Source organism: Odocoileus virginianus, chromosome 25 (assembly GCF_023699985.2).
Source record: "Odocoileus virginianus isolate 20LAN1187 ecotype Illinois chromosome 25, Ovbor_1.2, whole genome shotgun sequence".
In the NCBI taxonomy this organism is placed as follows: domain Eukaryota; kingdom Metazoa; phylum Chordata; class Mammalia; order Artiodactyla; family Cervidae; genus Odocoileus; species Odocoileus virginianus.
This window is the reverse complement of record NC_069698.1, coordinates 10,373,963-10,395,067: the sequence shown is the minus strand read 5'-3', so window position 1 is coordinate 10,395,067 and position 21,105 is coordinate 10,373,963.

Below are 21,105 nucleotides of genomic sequence, written 5' to 3'. Positions count from 1 at the left end.
CTACAATATTGTAAAGTAATTAGCTTCCAATTAAAATTAATTAATTAATTATAAAATAATAAATGGCCTAGAATCTTCAAATGTGACAAGATCATGAAAGTTTATGGTTGTTTCAAAGTAAAAAACAAATAACCCCTTTGTTGAAAGCTCAAAGTGACTTCTGTTTTCTGTACACTGGATTGATATTCTAGCTTTCTAAACAGTAAGCTCTTATAGGCAGAGTGCGTTTTTACATCTTCCACAACTCAAGCCCAGTGGTATACACATAGTTAATACCAAACATGTATTTGTTGACTTGACCAATGAAAGAACTCGACAGTCCATTCAGGGAATATGTAAACTTCAACTGGCAAAGTTAGTTAGTCCAACTAACTAAATTGGTCTGAGGGCCCGAAGGTCAATTATCCATTCTTATGAGCTGCAGTAACATGCTGACTACTGGGCTTCATTTTAACCCCAGCTTGAGCTTGTATTTGCGTTGGATATTAGGATTTAATAGCATGCTTTTATTTAAAGCCTCACTGTCTTTTTGGCTTCACAGCAACCCTGCAAGATAGGCAGGATGTTTTACTTCTACTCTATAGATGAGGACAGAGGAGACAGAGTTAAGTGATTCAGCCAAAACTGCCCAGTTAGGAAGTAGCAGAGCAGAGATCTGAACTCAGCTAGTTTAACTCCTGGGAATAAATAAGAAGGGAGTGTTCCTGTAAGGTGACTCATCCAGCCAATTGTTCCAACAAGGATCTGAGTGGCCAAGAGTGTCAACAGCTTCATTTCCACATATGAAGAGCTACAAGATTAGATGATAATGTCTACCTTTTAAAGTAAACTCCTTCCCTCTTTGACAGAGAATGTGACTAGCACCTGAACACAGCCTTACAGGCCCTCCAGGTAATACTGGCAATACCAGATTTATAAACAATCACACTGCTGAACCCCCTAGACATCAGAAATGTGGTCCAGAAAAACCTGATCAGTGCTTTTCAGATGCCTAAAAAGGCATCTTGCTAGTAAACATTCTAAAGTTTAAAGATAAATAAATTAGGAAACACAAATAGTGGCTTGATATTAAAGCATGTTAGCTACAACGGGATCTTCCCAACCCAGGGATCAAGCCCGGGTCTCCTGTATTGCAGGCAGATTCTTTACCATCTGAGCCAGCAGGGAAGCCCACACAAATATTTACACTTTGAAAAAAGCATGCATAGGTACCAATACTTAAACTACATTAGGTTCTGTTTTACATGTTGCTTTGCTTTCCAATTTTTTTACAGTGAGCATGAGCATCTTTTACTTAATTATCTGCTTTATCATTGTTGTATTTACAACACTAATTAGATCACTAAATGCATACTTGCTGACTTAATGAATCAATAAATCAATCAAAAATAGAATAATAAAATATGGAGTCAAATTGCCTACAATATTAAATTTTTACTTCACATACTTCTCATGTTTAAATTTTGGAAGTCAATACTAATTCAGATTGCTATACATTCCAACAAGACATTAAAAGGCAAAATTGTGGACATCGTTGAGCTAATATTTAGTACATCTAATAACTCTTCTCCAAAAAAGAAGAGCTTGTCAAAAAAGGCAAATTAAGGAATGTAGTAAAAATGGAAACTTCAAAAAAAGAAAAATATAGTCCTGCTTAGCTAGAATTAGGAATCTAAGCACAGGACCTTACCTTTTCCCTTGTTCTCTTAAGTGAAATTAACATAATGTCTAAGAAATTTAGGTTTGACACCAGACTTCCCTAATGTGGAGTGCAAGGTGGCCCAGTCATCTGAGAAATGCTATGGGATTAAAAGTGGAGCCTGAGAAGCATACACCAAGAAAACTGATGCCCCCATAAAACAACTTGTTCACTCTATACTGTGTTCATATCAGAACAAAAACAACCAAGAAATCATAGAATTTTGGATCCAGAAACGATCTTAGATGCTACCAAGTTCAACCTTTCCCCACTCCCACCACTACTTACAGATGGGGACTTTAGGGCTAGAAATGGTGAGGGACTCACCCAAGTAGCAGATTAGGGATAGAAAAATAGCTGTTGAATGTCCCGATCCAGGACTCTTTCAGCTTCCCCATACTTTCCATAATTTAATTTCAGATACAAATATGGTGAAGAGTAAGGCCAGCAAACTTTTTCTGTAAAGGGCTAGACAGTAAATTATTTAAGCTTTGTAGACCATATGTTCTACTACGGTCACTCAACTCTGCCACTGTAGCATGAAAGCCACTACAGGCAAAATATAAATAAATGTTATGTCTGTGTCCCAATAAAACTTTATTTACAACAGGCAGTGGGCTGGATTTAGCCTGTGAGCAGTAGTTTGATGACCCCTGGTCTAGAGGAACAGCACTGCACTTCCTTAAACTTTGCATTCACTGCCTTCAAATTCATTGTTCAGTCTACGTATGTGTGAGTGCAGAGCAAGAGTTGCATTTTGATCTGTATCCCAAAAACCTCTAGAAAAGTCAAAAAACTCTCCCCAATCAATGTCATAAATTATTAAAATCACACACTTACAAACATACGTCAAAGAAAGAAGTGAAGAGTGGGAAGACAGACCAGTGAGTGAAATTTCTGATTATTGATCGGCTGCTTCTTTTTGCTCCTAGTCATTTAATTAAAGAGATCAAATCAAGTGGCCAAGCTTCCGTGTTTTTTGGTATTTAGGGTAGTCATTAATTACCTACAAATCTCTGCTGCTCTCTGCTGGTAATGTGAAACTGTTAGAAGACACTCCAGTAAAGTTAGTATAGTAGAATTTAGAAACTGAATTTATAAAATACTTTAGGACAATTAAAGAACTCAGTGAGTGAGATGGAGAATTTTCTTACTAGGCGGAATTTTAACCAAATCCCTAAAATACTTTTTAAAGAACATAGCATTTTCCTTGGTCTTAAATCCTCATTTTTTTCTACTGGGACAAGCACTAGTTTTTCTGACACCCAGAAGGTTCCGTATTTTTTTCTTCCTCTAAAGTAGGAGCATCGTAATTGATGAACCATGGCTCAGAAGAAGCTTTAATTCTTTCAGAATTTTTGGAGAGGGCACAAAAAAGTACAGCAAAGAATCAAAGGAGATTAAGTGTCTGCCTGGCAGTTGGCTGCCAGCAAAGCAGTTTTCAGTGCAAATTACAATTCCAGGTGACATTTAGCTAAATGACAGCAGATTCTACTCCTCTATAATGCTGGAAAAAAAAAAAAAAAAAAAACACCTTATTTCTAATGCCTCAGTCACATCAGAGACGCAGAGAACCCAACTTCAGTTTTCTCATCACTGAAAACGGTCCTTAGAGGATGGATTCACACTCATTACAGAAAACAAAGGCAGACCACTATATTCACATCAGTACATTTGTTGCTCCTGGTGACTCAAGCCAAACGAGGAGCAGAGGGATTGCAGAAACCAGGGATAAGGAACAGTAAGAAAAAGAACAGTAACGACAGCTTGAAGACTGTGAGCACAGGGGTCAGGCACTCCCAACCCACTGCCCACTGCAGTTAATGCAGTCCGCTCCAGCACGGAGACTAATACATTGTAGGGATTCAAGACGCTGTTACTGAATCAGTGAAGAAATATATTAATTAACCATTAGAGCTTATGAGAGTGGTTTATAAACTACCTAGTACTCTACAAATGATCATTTTATTCATGTTAAAAGTAGAGTAGAGGTAAAAGACAAATCAGGAGACAATGGCAGAAAATGGCATGGCTAATAAGGAAGGAAGTTCTTTCCAAACTCATAATTCCATGACTCATTTCTCAGTATAAGAACTTTGGAGCTACAAAGGATTTTAAGGCTTTTCTTGTGCAAAAATCTACCTGCTGGTCTTTATTCACAATATTCCCACCAAGTGATGGTCACCCAGCCTCAGCTCAAACACTTCCCAGGACAGAGAACTCTACATCTGCAAATACGTTTTGCATTTTGGGAGGGAAAAGGAGTTGGAGCAACCAGCAAAGGGTAGAAAAAGATTCAGCGCTGTGCTGTTTAATATGATAGCCACCAGCCACAAGTGGCCATTGACCATCTAAAATGTGACCAGTTTGAATTGATTTTGAAAACTTAGTACTCCCAAAAAAGATGTAAAATACTCTATTCATTCTTTATGATTACATAGTGAAATCACAGTATCCTGTATAACTTCAATTAAGTAAAATACATTATTATAAAATTAATGGCACTGTTCCTTTTCACCTTTCCAATGTGGTTGTTAGAACATCTAAAATACACATATAGCCCACATTATATTTCTACCAGACAGCACTGGTCTAGAGAACATATTTTGTCTTCCTCTCAATTTAGCCAAAGAAAAGTGGTGTCTTTAGGAGGCACTGATTTGGAAACCTTGGTCCACTTTTAGTATGGAAATCAAAATCTTTTCAATCTGAATCTTTCTACTCTCTGGTGGTGCTTTTATCCATGTATAGTCCCTTGGCTATGAAATGGAAATAACAGTTTCTTCTCTCTACCTCCACAGAGAACCACAGACTCATTATAAAACTCTCACAATTACAGACTCCCCTTATTACAGAGATGGTATATAAGAACTGCCTCCATTTAGTATAAGGGAAAATCTAACAAAGTTAGGACAGTCAGTTTGGCTACACTATCCCAGATAGCAGACAGATCCTACATTTTGTATTATTGAAAGACTCATAGCAACTGACAATAGGAAAGGGGAAAAACGTTCTTAGGAGCTCCATGATAGAAAAAAAGAAAAACAATAAATCTTAATCAATTATTATAAAATGTACTGTTATTTTACCATATGACCACAGCTTATGTATACACAATCAAAAGTACTAATTCTTCAGTTAAAAGTGCATTTGAAGGGACTTCCTCGGTGGTCCAGTGGCTAAGACTCCAAGCTCCCAATGTAGGCAGCCTGGGTTTGACCCCTGGTCAAACTAGAGGCAAGAGACACAGGTTTGATCCCTGGGTCAGAAGATCCCCTGGAAAAGGAAATGGCAAACTATTCCAGTATCTTGCCTGGAAAATTCCCTGGGCAGAGGAGCCAGGCGGGCTACAGTCCATGAGGTCGCAGAGTCAGATCTGACTGAGAACGCAAGCAAGCGAGGAACTAGATCCCACATGCCACAACTGAGAATTCGCCCATAAAGATCCTGCCTGCTGCAACCAAAGACAGAGCCAGTAGGCCACAACTAAGACCCTGCGCAGTCAAACAAATAAATGTTATAAAAATACAATAAAATTTACATATCTTGAAAAAGTTCAAACCTTCTTAAGTGGTTTGTTGAATAGTGTGGAGATAGTGAGTAAAATAATAAAATCAGTTCACTTTACTCACTTTACTCCCTGTCACAAATACGTGCAGGCTTTATGAGTGATTCCCACTAGCTTTCCGCACACACACACACACACACATGCACGCACAGGCTAATGACCTAATTCCAAGGAGTTTCTCTTTTTTACCACTCACAGTAAAGAGATTTGGGGTGGGATGAGAGGGGTCTGTATTGATTTGGACAGGGTCACTTCCTTTTCATAGTCTCAGGAGGGTTATCTGTCCTCAAGCCGATGCTCAGCTATGAGCGTTTGGAACAACAGAATTTGACAACTGATGTGTCAGAACTGTCAACCTGTGAAAAATGGTTTTAGACAATATTTGAGTTGCCATGTGTTCCTAACATTACTTGCATAGGAAATGTAAAAAACGCATTTTCTGATATTTATGGCTATTAACTTCAAATTTAATAACAAAATGATAAGAATTAATTGTGATTTTCTTTGTCTTTGAAGGTTTTTAAGATCAGAGAAAAACCTTACCTATTTGAACAGAATATTCCTTTTAGGGCAATGAAATATAAGTTCTCCAAGCTCTATCCAGCTACACAGACTTAAGTCACTCGGCTATTTCATGTAGCCCTTCAATGACTAAGAATCTCCTTATCTTGGGAGGTTTTTTCCTGGGGATATCTCTTTATTTGAGGGCAGTGAGTTTGATAGAAATATTGAATTAAGTACTGTTCCATCAGTATAAGTTCTAGGCATTCCAGGAAATCTAGTTTGATTTTCTGAAGAAAGGGAAAATAAATCACTCTTTCATGAGGAAGAGGAAAAAAAAAAAAAACAGCAGTGAGGTTTCTCACTGCCAAGCACTCATCTCGTCTATGGACCAAGGGCCCTGACCACTTATAATAATTGCAGTGGAAGTAGAAACTTCTCTCATTATGTTCTATTTGGCCACATGGTATACTGAATAATTCTCCAAAGCTTAAAACAATCTAGATCAGTGGTTCTCAACTTAGGGAGCACCAGAATTAGCTGGAGGACTTGCTGAAACACACAGGGCGTGATCCATTCTCCTAGTTTCCTTTTCAGCAGGTCTGCAAGTTGGGGGCGGGATATCTGCTATGTCGCATCTCTGACACTTCTGTAGGCAGTACCGATGCTGCTGGTCTAGGAACTACATTTTGAGAATCACTGATCTAGAACAGATTATTCCAACAAAGAAATGCAAAGATACACATGAGCAAGGGCTGTTCTTTCAGAATGCAGATGGAGATCTCCCCTCTAAAAATTCAAAGAATTTATTGAGGTCATTTTTCAAAATAGTAAACCTAAGCATCAAAGTCTGGTTCATAAAGATTTTTTTTCTACTCTTGATTAAATAACTGGTGAATGCAACATAACATTTGATATGAAATATAGTCATTTGCCATTGTGACTTTCTACTGGAAAAATAAACTGCATTGCTTCCATTTTTTTATGGAAGTATAGTTGCTTTACAGGGCTGTGTTCGTTTCCACTACACGGCAAAGGGAATCAGCGCCATGTTCACATGTATCTCCTCCTTTTTCAATTTCCTTCCCACTTAGCTCACCATTGAGCAATGAGTCGAGCTCCCTGTGCTACACGTAGGTTCACTAATTATCTGTTTCATGAATGTTATAAACAGTGCCTACGTGCCAACCTCACCCCCAGTTAATCCCACTACTCCTTTCCACCTTGGTGTCTATATGTTTGCTCTCTACATCTGTGTCTCTATTTCCCCTTTGCAGATAAAATCATTTATACCACTTTTCTAGATTTCACATATATGTATTAATATGATATTGTTTTTCTCTTTCTGACTTCAGTTTGTATGACAGTCTCCAGATACATCCATGTCTCTGCAAGTGGCACAATTTCATTCCTTTTTATGGCTAATATTCCTTGTATATATACACCACATCTTTATCCATTCCTGTGCTCTTCTCATCAGGTAGCCAAAGTATTGGAGCTTCAGCTTCAACATCAGTCCTTCCAATGAACACCCAGGGCTGATCTCCATTAGGATGGACTGGTTGGATCTCCTTGCTGTCTAAGGGATTCTCAAGAGTCTTCTCCAACACCACAGTTCAGAAGCATTAATCCTTCAGCACCTATGGACTGCAGCACGCCAGGCTTCTCTGTCCATCACCAACTCCCAGAGCTGACTCAAACTCATGTCCATCAAGTCAGTGATGCCAACCAACCATCTCATCCTCTGTCATCCCCTTCTCCTCCCGCCTTCAATCTTTCCCAACATCAGGGTCTTTTATAATGAGTCAGTTTTTCACATCAGATGGCCAAGGTATTGGAGCTTCAGCTTCAGTATCTGTCCTTCCAATAAATATTCAGGACTGATTTCCTTTAGGATTGCCTGACTGGATTTCCTTTCAGTCCATGGGACTCTCAAGAGTCTTCTCCAACACCACAGTTCAGAAGCATCAATTCTTTGATGCTCAGCTTTCCTTGTGGTCCAGCTCTCACATCCATATATGACTACTGGAAAAACCATAGCTTTGACTAGATGGATCTTTGTTGGCAAGTAATGTCTCTGCTTTTTAATATGCCATCTAGGCTGGTCACAGCTTTTCTTTCAAAGAGCAAGTGTCTTAATTTCATGGCTGCAGTCACCATCCACAGTGATTTTGAAGTCCAAGAAAATAAAATAAAGTACTCCTTGCAAACTGCTTGGCCACTGCCTCTTTGGAGCACACTTGTCCACCTTTTACCTATGTGAAGATGAAATACTTCTGACTGTATTGCTTTTCAATCATCACACAGCCTGAGCACATTAAAAAAAAATAAGCTGAAAATTAGGCATGATTATAAAGAAATGTAATTAAGGCCAAAAGAGAGAAGAGAAAAATAGACCTATGAATTTTATGGACAACAAACTAAGCCTGAGCCACAAACAGTGACGTAGCTGCTGCTAAAATGAATCCTTCTCAGGCATGGAGATGTAATGCCCATCTTACTCCACAGGAGACAGACAGTCTGGAATGCTACAGTAATGCAGTTAACTCCATCTTAGGAAAGTCATCAACACACAGGAGAGCCCACAGAGGTGACCAGGGTGGTGGAAGCTCTGAAAAGTTTGTCTTTGGGGGAGTACTTGAAAGAATCTAGGCTGCCAGGAAAAAAGAGTTGGATGTGGGGTAGGGGGTGTGGGGCACAGGGTAACATCCATGGTCTCTGGAAGTACTTGCAGAACTGTCACAAGAAAGAGAATTTACACTTTTCTTTTTCTCAGCAGGTGAAAGAACAGGAATCTATGAGAATATCAGGTAGATCAAGAACACAGCTTTGAAGTCAGATGGTGGATTCAAGACTTTGTTCCAGCCACTGTTGAGTGTATAAATTTGGACAAGTTATTTAACCTCTGTGAGCCTCAGTTGTTCATCTGAAAAGAGGGATGTCAGAAATATCTACTCCTGGGTACAAATTAAATGAGATAACCAGCACAATGCCTGACAAGTGTTCACATATTCGTCCGCATCAATGAATTAAACAGGGATGTCTGAAAATGTAATGAGCTGCCTTTAGAGGGGGAGCTTGAGCACACGCTAAAAGATCATCTGCCAGGGATGAAGCTGTGAGGAGCTCACACTGGGCTGAACTAAGTAACCTGTAAGGCCAGTGCAACAATTCTTTACCGCTGCTAACCAGCACTGAAATTTCTCTCTTCTGTGTCCCGATTCCCTTAATGCAGGACTTCTCATAGATTCGCATCATTAGTATGAACACATCCATCACCTCCCTAGTCTGTGAGGGCCTCAAGGTCAGACTACGGCTCATCCAAATTTGTTCCCGTGCACCTTGCCCAGCGCCTGGCATAGAGCAGGCTTTCTATAAACACTTACTGAATGAAGACACCCAGGACTAGGCCTTACCTGGGCTTGCAGCTGCTTTTCTACCTGTGTGGAAATCTCTCCAGAAAGGGTCTAGTTAATACTTAGTCCTGGAAGTTTTAGAATTCTTGTGATTATGCTGGAAACATCACTCAGTAGACCTTAATTTTCTGGGTGAATAGAGTCCTCTAATTGCACAGTATCCAGTTTGGAAAAGTTCCTGATGCCCAGCATGGGACTGCCGCCTCCCCAGGCGTCCAGACCACGGCTCTCTGAGCTCTCCTGAACACAGTCCACAGCCGCATTTTCCAGCTGAACTACTTTCCAACAGTTCAGTTCATACCCATGGAAACCCTTATGCACGTCTTCCCCCTTTTCTGTTCCAGAAATTTCTAAAAGTAGCAAGAGGCATAATAATGCAGTCCAGCCGTGGTATGTCAAAACTAACAAGACCTGCTTATTTACCAGAAAAGTATGTTTGCATAAGTATCAACTCGGATTCCTTTAGTGCCATAGCTCTTGTATGGATAAAACCGAAGTATCTTCCAGGACCTCAGACTTATTAACCTTTATGTTTGTCTAAGTACTTACCAAAATATTTTCTTTTGGTTATTCCACTAAAACGTGATGAGCAAGTAAACAGTGTCCTGATGGCACAACAGAAAGAAGACAGCTTCCAAATGAGCTTAACTTACAGTCATGGAATAGCACAGGCTATCAGAGAAAGTATTTCAACTTATCATTCATTGCAAGAAAAAAGCTTCATACTTTACACCCAGAATAAAACCTGCTCTGAAAGAACCAATACTCTCCACACCAGCTAAAACCGCAGAACGGGGTATAAATAAAAGCAGCTCCTGAACTGCCAGTCCTGTTAACCCTCAACACATCGCCATGTGATGCTGAACACCCCGCCAGGGCGTCAGTTCCAACACCACACACTCTCTTCTCTGGGATGTGGTAAAGGAAAGTCTGAAAGCAAAGCCAGTCTTGGCAAAATCTCTTGTTCTTTCACATCTTCCAGAGACGTGAGGCTCCAGGAGCACTCAGCTCCCCACCCCTGCACATGACTAAATCTGACTCTTATAAACTTCAGAACAACAATTTCCTTCTGGTTTAAAGAGTACGTGCAGCATCCAGAGCACAGAACCTACCCAAACTGCAAAAACAAGAAAGCATGTGTTTCCCATCAGCACTGATTTCCTCAGCAATAATTTCTTATTTCTTTACGATATTCTTGAAGCCCATTCTTTTTATATGAACTGTGTATGAGTTTTTTGGTGAGGAGACTATTTTTTAAAAAAGCTTTTCCTAAGACAGTATCTGTCTAGATCTCCATATAACTTCCTAATTCGTTATGCCATTTGCTGGGCTTCTGTGTCACGTCCTGACTGAGGAATTATCTACTCCAGCAGGAATATCTATATATCTGTTATATTTGGACAATGATAATCAAAAAGACTTCTATATGCTTTTCTCTGTGGGGTAGCAAAGAGTCAGACACAACTGAACAACAACAAATGCTTTTCTGACTATTATTGAAGGAAGAAATCAGGAAACGTGAGACAAAAGGTAAGCACCCTGGTACCTACCGACTCTGCTGATGTTTACGACTTACTATTACTGTGATGTATGTGGTAAATCATTAGTAGGCTTTATAGTTTTGTGTTTCTCTTCCTCTGTGCCATGAATTTAGGGTTACATGGGTTCAGAGTAATTTTGCAAAGTGAGAAGACTTTCTAGACAACATTGTTAGGAGAGAGTCTTGTATGCAGAGTTCATTAGTCAGGGCCATTTGGCAAAACCAATTTGACATTTGTGATGACAGAAGGAAAGTCCTTCACAATCATTACACCTCACAGACTGTAATTGGGAAGGACCTAATGTAAGTGCTGTCCGCAAAAGCCAGCAGGGTGAGCAGAATATAACAATTCCCTGGGGGCTGAGATGACAAAGAGTCTGCCTACAATGAGGGAGACCGGGGTTCAATCCCTGGGTCAGGAAGATCCCCTGGAGAAGAAAATGGCAACCCACTTCAGTATTCTTGCCTGAAGAAGTCCATGGATGGAGGAGCCTGGTGGGCTAAAGCCCATGGAGTTGCAAAGAGTCAGAAACAACTGGACTGACGAAGCACATGAGCAGCATGCATGAAGATCATGTAGGAAACACCAGCCAGCAGGCTTGCTGGGCAAGGTCGTCCACTGCTCTGCTCCCACATGCAAGGGAGGTAAAAAGAGGAAGGAAAGACCACCCGGACAGAGGCAGGCTCTTTACAGTCACCAACATAACCTCTGATGATACAGTGGAAGTGAGAAATAGATTAAAGGGATTAGATCTGATAGACAGAGTGCCTGAAGAACTGTGGATGGAGGTTCCTGACATTGTACAGGAGACAGGGATCGAGACCATCCCCAAGAAAAAGAAATGCAAAAAGGCAAAATGCTTGTCTGAGGAGGCCTTACAAATAGCTGTGAAAAGAAGAGAAGCGAAAAGAAAAGGAGAAAAGGAAAGATATGCCCATTTGAATGCAGAGTTCCAAAGAAGAGCAAGGAGAGATAAGAAAGCCTTCCTCAGTGATCAATGCAGAGAAATAGAGGAAAACAATAGCATGGGAAAGACTAGAGATCTCTTCAAGAAAATTAGACATACCAAGGGAACATTTCATGCAAAGATGGGCACAATAAAGGACAGAAATGGTATGGACCTAACAGAAGCAGAAGATATTAAGAAGAGGTGGCAAGAATACACAGAAGAACTGTACAAAAAAGATCTTCAAGACCCAGATAATCATGATGTTATGATCCCTCAGCTAGAGCCACACATCCTGGAATTCGAAGTCAAGTGGGCCTTAGGAAGCATCACAATGAACAAAGCTAGTGGAGGTGATGGAATTCCACTTAAGCTTCTTCAAATACTAAAAGATGATGCTGTGAAAGTGCTGCACTCAGTATGCCAGCAAATTTGGAAAACTCAGCAGTGGCCACAGGACTGGAAAAGGTCAGTTTTCATTCCAATCCCAAAGAAAGGCAATCCCAAAGAATGCTCAAACTACCACACAATTGCACTCATCTCGCATGCTAGTAAAATAATGCTCAAGATTCTCCAAGCCAGGCTTCAACAGTTCATGAACCATGAACTTCCAGATGTTCAAGCTGGATTTAGAAAAGGCAGAGGAACTAGAGATCAAATTGCCAACATCCACTGGATCATTGAAAAAGCAAGAGAGTTCCAGAAAAACATCTACCTCTGCTTTATTGACTATGCCAAAGCTTCTGACTGTGTGGATCACAACAAACTGTGGAAAATTCTGAAAGAGATGGGAATACCAGACCACCTGACCAACCTCTTGAGAAATCTGTATGCAGGTCAAGAAGAAACATTTAGAACTGGACATGGGACAATAGATTGGTTCCAAACAGGAAAGGAGTACGTCAAGGCTGTATATTGTCACCCTGCTTATTTAACTTATATGCAGAGTACGTCATGAGAAACGCAGGGCTGGAGGAAACACAAGCTGAAATCAAGATTGCCAGGAGATACATCAATAACCTCAGATGACACCACCCTTATGGCAGAAAGTGAAGAACTAAAAAGCCTCTTGATGAAACTGAAAGAGGAGACTGAAAAAGTTGGCTTAAAGCTCAACATTCAGAAAACTAATATCATGGCATCTAGTCCCATCACTTCATGGCAAATAGATGGGAAAACAGTAGAAACAGTGAGATATTTTAATTTGGGGGGCTCCAAAATCACTGCAAATGGTGACTGCAGCTATGAAATTAAAAGGCGCTTGCTCCTTGGAAGAAAAGTTATGACCAACCTAGACAGCATATTAAAAAGCAGAGACATTACTTTGCCAACAAAGGTCCATCTAGTCAAAGCTATGGTTTTTCCCGTGGTCATGTATGGATGTGAGAGTTGGACTACAAAGAAAGTTGAGCACTGAAGAATTGATGCTTTTGAACTGTGGTGTTGGAGAAGACTCGAGAGTTCCTTGGACTGCAAGGAGATCCAACCAGTCCATCCTAAAGGAAATCAGTCCGGAATATTCACTGAAAGGACTGATGCTGAAGCTGAAACTCCAACACTTTGGCCACCTGATGCGAAGAACTGACTCATTAGAAAAGACCTGATGCTGGGAAAGATTGAAGGTGGGAGTGAAAGGTTGTTGTTGAACGATAAGACGCGGGATTCCTGGCCTCCAGAGGAGACAAATTCAATCCGGGGCCAGAGACGAGGCTGGATCGCTCAGAGCTTTTGTGTAATAAAGTTTCATTAAAGTATAAAGGAGATTGAGAAAGCTTCTGACATAGGCATCAGAAGGGGGCAAAAGAGTACCCCCCTCCTAGTCTTTAGCTCTATGTTATATAGTCACTCACAGTCTGTTAATGAAAAGAATGTCATAAAATTTAGAATGGCACCAGATAATTCATCCCTGGCCATAAAACAATTGACTTGAATCTAGTAGAAGGGCAGAATACCAACAAATAGTTTCATTTACATAGATTAAGGAACAATATCTGAGTAAGTAGGTTAGGCTCTTTGGCAGAACCAACTTGAAGATAGAGTCTGGGGTACATTAACATAGCTTAAGACAACATTTCCATAAGAAAAAGAAATGTATTGGTTAACTCAAGGTTTGAGAGTAGTTAGCTTCAGGTGAAACCAGGTGTCATGGCAACACAGCATTTTAAAAGAAACCTCCTTTTAAATTTGTATAGAGAAGAAAAAAATATCGCTGGTTTGTTTCTTCCTGTCGCTTAAGAGAGATAAAAATGTCTGGCACCTGCAGCCTCTTTCCTCTGTTTGGAGACCCCTGGCCTTCCTGCCTGTTACCCTCTCAGGAGGAGAAGGGGATGACTGAGGATGAGATGGTTGGATGGCATCACCAATTCAATGGACATGAGTTTGAGTAAACTCCGGGAGTTAGTGACAGACAGGGATGCCATGCGTGCTACAGTCCATGGGGTTGCAAAGAGATGGACATGACTGAGCGACTGAACTGAACTGAACATAATGTCAAGAATCTTCACAGCCCTTCCCCTGGTGTTGAGGGGTCTTGAATATAGCCAAGCATACTCCCCAACATAAAGCTGAATTTGAAACCATACTTAGAAATGTCCATAAGTAAAGTGGAAGTCACTCCAGTAGTGATAAAACCCGTTCAATAAAGGTAAATTTTACAACATTTTTTCACAAACCTCTACATCAAAGATGTTAAGATCAACAGTCGTTCTCTTTGTAAGCGATTACAAAGCACTTACAGCTCACGTGCCTAAAACTGGAAGTGAGATTATACAGGAGGGCTCCTCCACAAGCAAGATAACCCTTGCAAGAGGCGTTTCCTTGAGAAAAACAGTCTCACAATACTAGTAATTAGTGTGCATACTAGTGCAATGGTCCGGTTATAGAAACTGGTAACAAATTCCCCAATTTATTCTATAAGAATTCCAAACATACAAAAGAAGGAAATGATCACACAGGAACTTGCCCCCACCTTCTTTAGGACATCGCCCCCAGATAATATCAGAAAGATAATCTGGATCTACTGAAGCGCATCTAGGATAAGTCATTCCAAGACTCGCACAAAATGCATCATTTCCCTGACTTTATGGAGTCTAGCCTTAAAATCCATCTCAGTACACCAGGGTACCACTTTCCATACTGCCTCCGTATGTCAGGTACCATGTTACATAATCGGGGCCTTGGGGAGATGATGAGAGGGATGAAATAATATTTTTTAAACTGGCATCAGAAATCCTTTTAAAGAGGAGACTGTTTTTATTTAGGAAAATACCTTGCAGAGCTTCCTGGAAGGATTGATGTCATCCTGAAGATATGGGCTTATAGGAGCCTAGGAAACAAAGAAACAGCTAAACCCATTTCAACAGCAACTATGGGGTGAAGGTAAAAATAGAAAATAAAAGAGACAGGAGGATAGAGAGTAAATGGAACAAAGGGAAACCTGTGAAGCAGATTAACAGTGACAACAGAAATAACTGGAGGACTTTCCAAAATAGGAGAATTAAACTCTGTGTGGGTGTACAATAAAAACCCCTTTTAAACACCTGATTCTTCAATAAAGTCATCTACCCATTTTTTTTTTTAAGTAAGGAAATGGTGTCAGCTCATTCAGATCAAGCCTTTACTTCAATTCACTTGAAAAAGTAAAAGTGAAAGCCACACTTTGTGACCCCATGGACTATACACTGCATGGAATTCTTCAGACCAGAATACTGAAGTGGGTAGCCGTTCCCTTCTCCAGGGGGTCTTCCCAACCCAGGGATCGAACCTAGGTCTCCCACATCGCAGGCAGATTTCTTTACCAGCTGGCTACCAGGGAAACTCAATTCACTTAATCTTCTCTAAAAAGAAAAAAGAAATGGAGGGAGGGAGGAAAAGAGTTTGAAACTGAACCTATAATCAGCTGAATGTACCCAGAGGATCACACAGGTCACACCACATAAATAAGGATGGTAAGTAAGACTGAGCGGAAATGAGCCATGGGCATGAAGCCCTAAAGTATCACCTCCAGATTGTTAACCTTCCTAATGCCTCAGCTCTGGACTGTTCTTCTTAGGATCCTTGCAAAGTGTGACCATGCCCAAGTAGAACAAGAAATACAAGACACTGTAGAAAACAGACAAATATTTCTCAATCTGTGAAGAACATTCCCAGTTAAGGAATTCTTCACTTGGAAATTCTTTTTGCCCCTTAAATATTCTATTGCTTTATAGAGACCTTGCTAAAATTCCAGATTTGCTCATCATGAAATCCGTATTCTTATACAAGTTTTGCAGTTTGTGGTATAACTTTTCATAAAAATTATCTCATTTAATACCTGTGAGGTTGGTCTTCTTATGGTTCTCAATTAACAGATAAGGACATTGAGGCCTACAGAGGTAAAGTATCTTCCCCAACATCATGTAGCCTATAAAGAAGTCCCTGGCGGCTCAGATGGTAAAGAAGCCACCTGCAATGTGGGAGACATGGGTTCGCTCCCTGTGTTGGGAAGATCCCCTGGAGGAGGAAATGGCAACCCACTGCGGTATTCCTGCCTGGAGAATCCCAAGGACAGAGGAGCCTGGCAGGGTCCACAGTCCATGGGGTCGCAAAGAGTCACACCCGACCGAGCGACTAAGCACAACACATAAAGAAGACTTGAACTTGTACCTTCTGAGGATAAATTCTTTGACCTTTTTTCCACACCATGTTCTCTGACCAATGATGAGAAGAACAAAGTTCAAGTTTTAGAAGCAGCCATATGATATTTCAAAACACAGGTGAAAGCAAGAGATATGTAAAACCATACCTATGCAACCTGTACTCATCCCTCAAAATAAAAGCAGTTTTCAGGCATCCTGCTACCACTCTATTTCTACCATGTTCTCCTTTCACAAAACTCAGGTACTGCCAAGTCATCACTGCCTAAAAGGAAAGGCTCTCCTTGGCAGCTCTTTGCTGGAGGACAATTCCCAAAATGTCAAGAGACTTTTAACTTCAAATTCTGGACTAGCTTATTAGCATAAATATAAATTTCTGCTTCTTACTACTGATATTTCATCTAATAGTGCTGGAAATGAGCTCTGCCACAAAATACCACCTGTCATGAAGCCCTGCTCTTAAATAATGTCCCATACTGAAGAGAACTGCATTCAGGTTGACGAAAGGGCTTTTGTGATTCTCATAGAAAGCAAGAATTTCCAAAATAATTCTAATATTACTCCTTGACAGTTTAGTCTATCATCAAGCTGTTGGTAGGTGTTTTCTCTAAAACTAAGTTATTTCTGTCCCTTCTAAAACTGTGCAGGCTACTGTGAGTCTTTTATTCAGTGCCCATGACCTCTTACTTACATGTAAATCTCAAAGGATAGAATTTCTCACTGATGCCACAAACATTACCATATTAAGTGCAGGCCTTTGTTAGAAATTCTTCTGTAAGCAAAACCATCTACTCACCTTTGCAAGTTGATCAAATCATTACTTGATTGTTTCATGTCTTAAGCTGGATGTGGATAGAAAAACTGGCAAAGAAATTCGAATTTTCACAAGGACTGAGCATTATGTACCTTTCCATAGAGGATGTCTTTTATGGGAAATGATGTAGTTATTTAAAAGGCCATTGTTTCTAGCCCATGTTGAAAGTTTTCACATATTACCTTCAAACTACATCTGGAACCTGACATTGATTTTGATATGAAAAGACAATAAATCACTGTAAAACATGCCAGGCCTCTCAGGAGAGCCCATGAAATACACACACATCTCCATGTAAACTGACCAAGGAAGCCTGATCAAGAATGTAATATCGATTTGGAAAAATCATTCCAGGGAAGAAACTTTGATAGTTTAAGACTTCTACTCAAAACAGTTTGAAATAATCCTGGCTCCATCGTGCAGTTATACAAAATGAATCACAGAACTTTAGAATAAAAGAGACTTCATCATCTGTTCAACCTCCTCATTTCAGTTGGATGGGAAAGAGGCAGGATGACATTTCTGTTTGTTTTTTCTGTCTGTTTTTTTTTTTTTTTACTTTTTATTACGTTTTTAAACACACCTAAAGGTAAGTAGACAAGTACAATAAACTCCCTTGTGTGAGTAACAGTCAATCTAGTTGAGTTACCAATCTTTTAACCTCCTTACCTTTTACCATGAGTAATTTAAACCCAGAGAAGTAACGTGACCAAGGTCACTTAGTTAGTTTGTGGCCAATCCAAATCCTAACCAGCCCCATTCCCCAGCTAGTGTTTTTCCCACTCTTTCCTCATAGCTCTTGCCATTTGTAATACATGGATTGGTCAGATACTTTCATTTCTATTTTTATCACCATGCCCACAAGCAAAGTACCATTATGAATGAATGATGTAGAAGACTAATGCCACTGAGAGAGTAACAGGCAGGAAGGCTAGGGGTCTCCAAACAGAGGAAAGAGGCTGCAGGTGCCAGACATTTTTCTCTCTCTTAAGCGGCAGGAGGAAACAAACCAGCGATATGTCTTTCCTTCTCTATACAAATTTAAAAGGGGGTTTCTCTTAAAGTGCTGTGTTGCCATGACACCTGGTCTCACCTGAAGCTAACTACTCTCAAACCTTGAGTTAACCAATACATTTCTTTTTCTTATGGAAATGCTGTCTTAAGCTATGTTAATGAACCCCAGACTCTATCTTCAAGTTGGTTCCGCCTAACCAATCGGCCTAACCTACTTACTCAGATATTGTTCCCTAATCTATGTAAACGAAACTATTTGTTGGTATTCTGCCCTTCTACAAGATTCAAGTCAACCGTTTTATGGCCAGGGATGAATTATCTGGTGCCATTCTAAATTTTATGACATTCCTTTCTTTTCATTAACAGACTGTGAGAGACTATATAACATAGAGTTAAAGACTAGGAGGGGGGTACTCTTTTGCCCCCTTCTGATGCCTATGTCAGAAGCTTTCTCAATCTCCTTTATACTTTAATAAAACTTTATTACACAAAAGCTCTGAGCGATCCAGCCTCGTCTCTGGCCCCGGACTGAATTCGTCTCCTCTGGAGGCCAAGAATTGTGCGTCTTATCGTTCAGCAACAACCTTTCACCACCCTAGGCTAGGCTGTAAGAACACCCTGACCAACTAAGTTATTACAAACACCTCTCCACGTTCAACAACAGCAAGAAGTTCTACTGACTTACAGTGGAACAGTTTTCAACAGCTATAGTAACTATCTTCTCCCAGATCTGCCTGAGAATGTTTCACAGAAACCAAAACACACTGTCTTTGTTTTTTGCTACATCTACTATTTGCTTACTTTCAACATAAGAGACCAGAAACAAATCAATGTAAAGTTATATCATTATAATTAAGTTTCCAGATCGTGTGTTGTCCACTCCAACCTTTAAATCAAACCAAACTTCTTACGCAGCATTCAGTTGGCAGTCTATAAAAACAAGCCAATCCTAGCTTGTAAATTTGCAATCTCCTTGTTGTGTTCCTTAATCTTGCTCTTGTTTGACTCTATGCCCATTTGAGCTGGTTTCCAAACCCTCTCTTAGCATTTGTACTCTGACTAATTTTGTCTTAACCAACTTGGTATCCTTGTGCTTTCAAGAATCAATCCACTGTTTGATTTCTCTTGGTTTTAAGTGCCTTAATCCACCCATTCTATTGCCATTCCTTTGGAATCCAAACCCCTACAGAGAGGAATTTAGTGGTATGAAGCCAAGGTTGCTGACAGATGAGTGTGTGGCAATTCCATGTTTATGGGCTGGGAAGTCATAATTCCCTCCCAGGGAAACTTGGCTACCATTACTGTTTAACAATGCTTTTTCACACAGACCAACTGAGAGGTCATCTCATCCACCAATATGAAGAAAGAAATCATTGTTTTCTGCCTTTTACCATTGGCAAAGGTAATAGAGATACTTCATGTCTCTTTTGTACTCATCTGATAACCTAAGAAAGCCTCAAAAATAGATTCCAACAGACTTATTAGAAGGATTAACCTTATTTGTTGATATTCTTGACAAGGAGTTCAAATTTCCTTTTCTGCATGGAGTCATTTGTTATGTTTGAGGTAAAATTCCCCAGAGTAATGTAAAAGAAGACCTATTTACCTCTATCCCACGCTCTACAACCCACCACACTCCCTACCTTTCACACATTAGATATTATTGTATTTTTTTTTTCAGTTTTTTCCTATTCCATCTTTGACATCTCTAGTTGAAGAGTATATAAGTCAATAAATAAATATACAGTTAAGGCTCTAAAAAAAACACACTAACCCACTAGAGGTAAGACATAGGCCTGGATTTGTGTGTGTGCGCTTGTGTATGTATGTGTGGATTGCACATGCATGCAGTGTATGTGCACATATGTGTGCATGGATGCTCACATACATGTTTTGAAAGCAGAAATTAATTTGCATTTATTCATTCTCTGAAACTTCCAATCTCCCCCATTTCAACAGCATAAGTTTGTAAACTGGCGAGTTCACAATTGGGGGCAAAGTCTGTTGCCAAAAAGCAGACCAAACTAGTCCACCTGGGAACAAAAAAAACTCATGATGTTTTTCTTGGTAGCATCTAATGAGCCTGGAACATAAATAATTCTTTAATCTTAAAAGAAAACATAATATCCTTCATGACTAAACTGTTAACCTACCATTTATTCTCTTCTCACTTTTAAATCTGCCACCTAGCACTCTCATATAAACAAAACAAAACCTCAAGAGAAAAGCAGGCCAATAAACAAACAGAAACCATTTCTAAAGGTGGATATACATTCCTTTCTGCCATAAAGTAGTACCCAGTCTGGGCTTCTCTGTGGTTCAGATGATAGAGAACCTGTCTGCAATGCAGGAGACCCAGATTTAATCTGTGAGTCAGGAGAATCCCCTGGAGAAGAAATGGCAACCCACTCCAGTATCCTTGCCTGGAGAATTCCATGGACAGAAGAGCCTGGTGGGCTACAGTCCACAGGGTTGCAAAGAGTTGGACACAACTGAGCAACTAAACAGATAGACACAGTACCCAGGCTAAGCATTTCTGTTTCTATTAAAGGACTCCACAATGCTCCCTATGCCTAGAACTTGAAATTTTAGAGTCATCCGATTATTTTCCTTTTCCTCTACTCCATACCCAACTTTTCTATAAATATTGTCAACTCTGCCCATACAAAATGTCTTCAACACATTCCTTCTTCTAAAATCTTCCATATCCCTATCCTCATGACATCATGCCTGGACTACGGCAATGGCCATTTACCTGTCCTCCATTTTCTGTTCTAACACTACACGCCACAGTGTCAGACGAGGGGAAAAAGTCCCCACGCTGCGATCAGCACATTGCTTACTCCCAAAGCCTTTCAGAGTAAGTTCTCCACGCTCTGGCTTGTGCTCCTACCCACCAAGTGTGTGCCCACCGCTTCCCAGCCCAGGGCTCGGCCCAGCGAGGCCAGTCTTCTCACCTGCCTTGAGCAGCT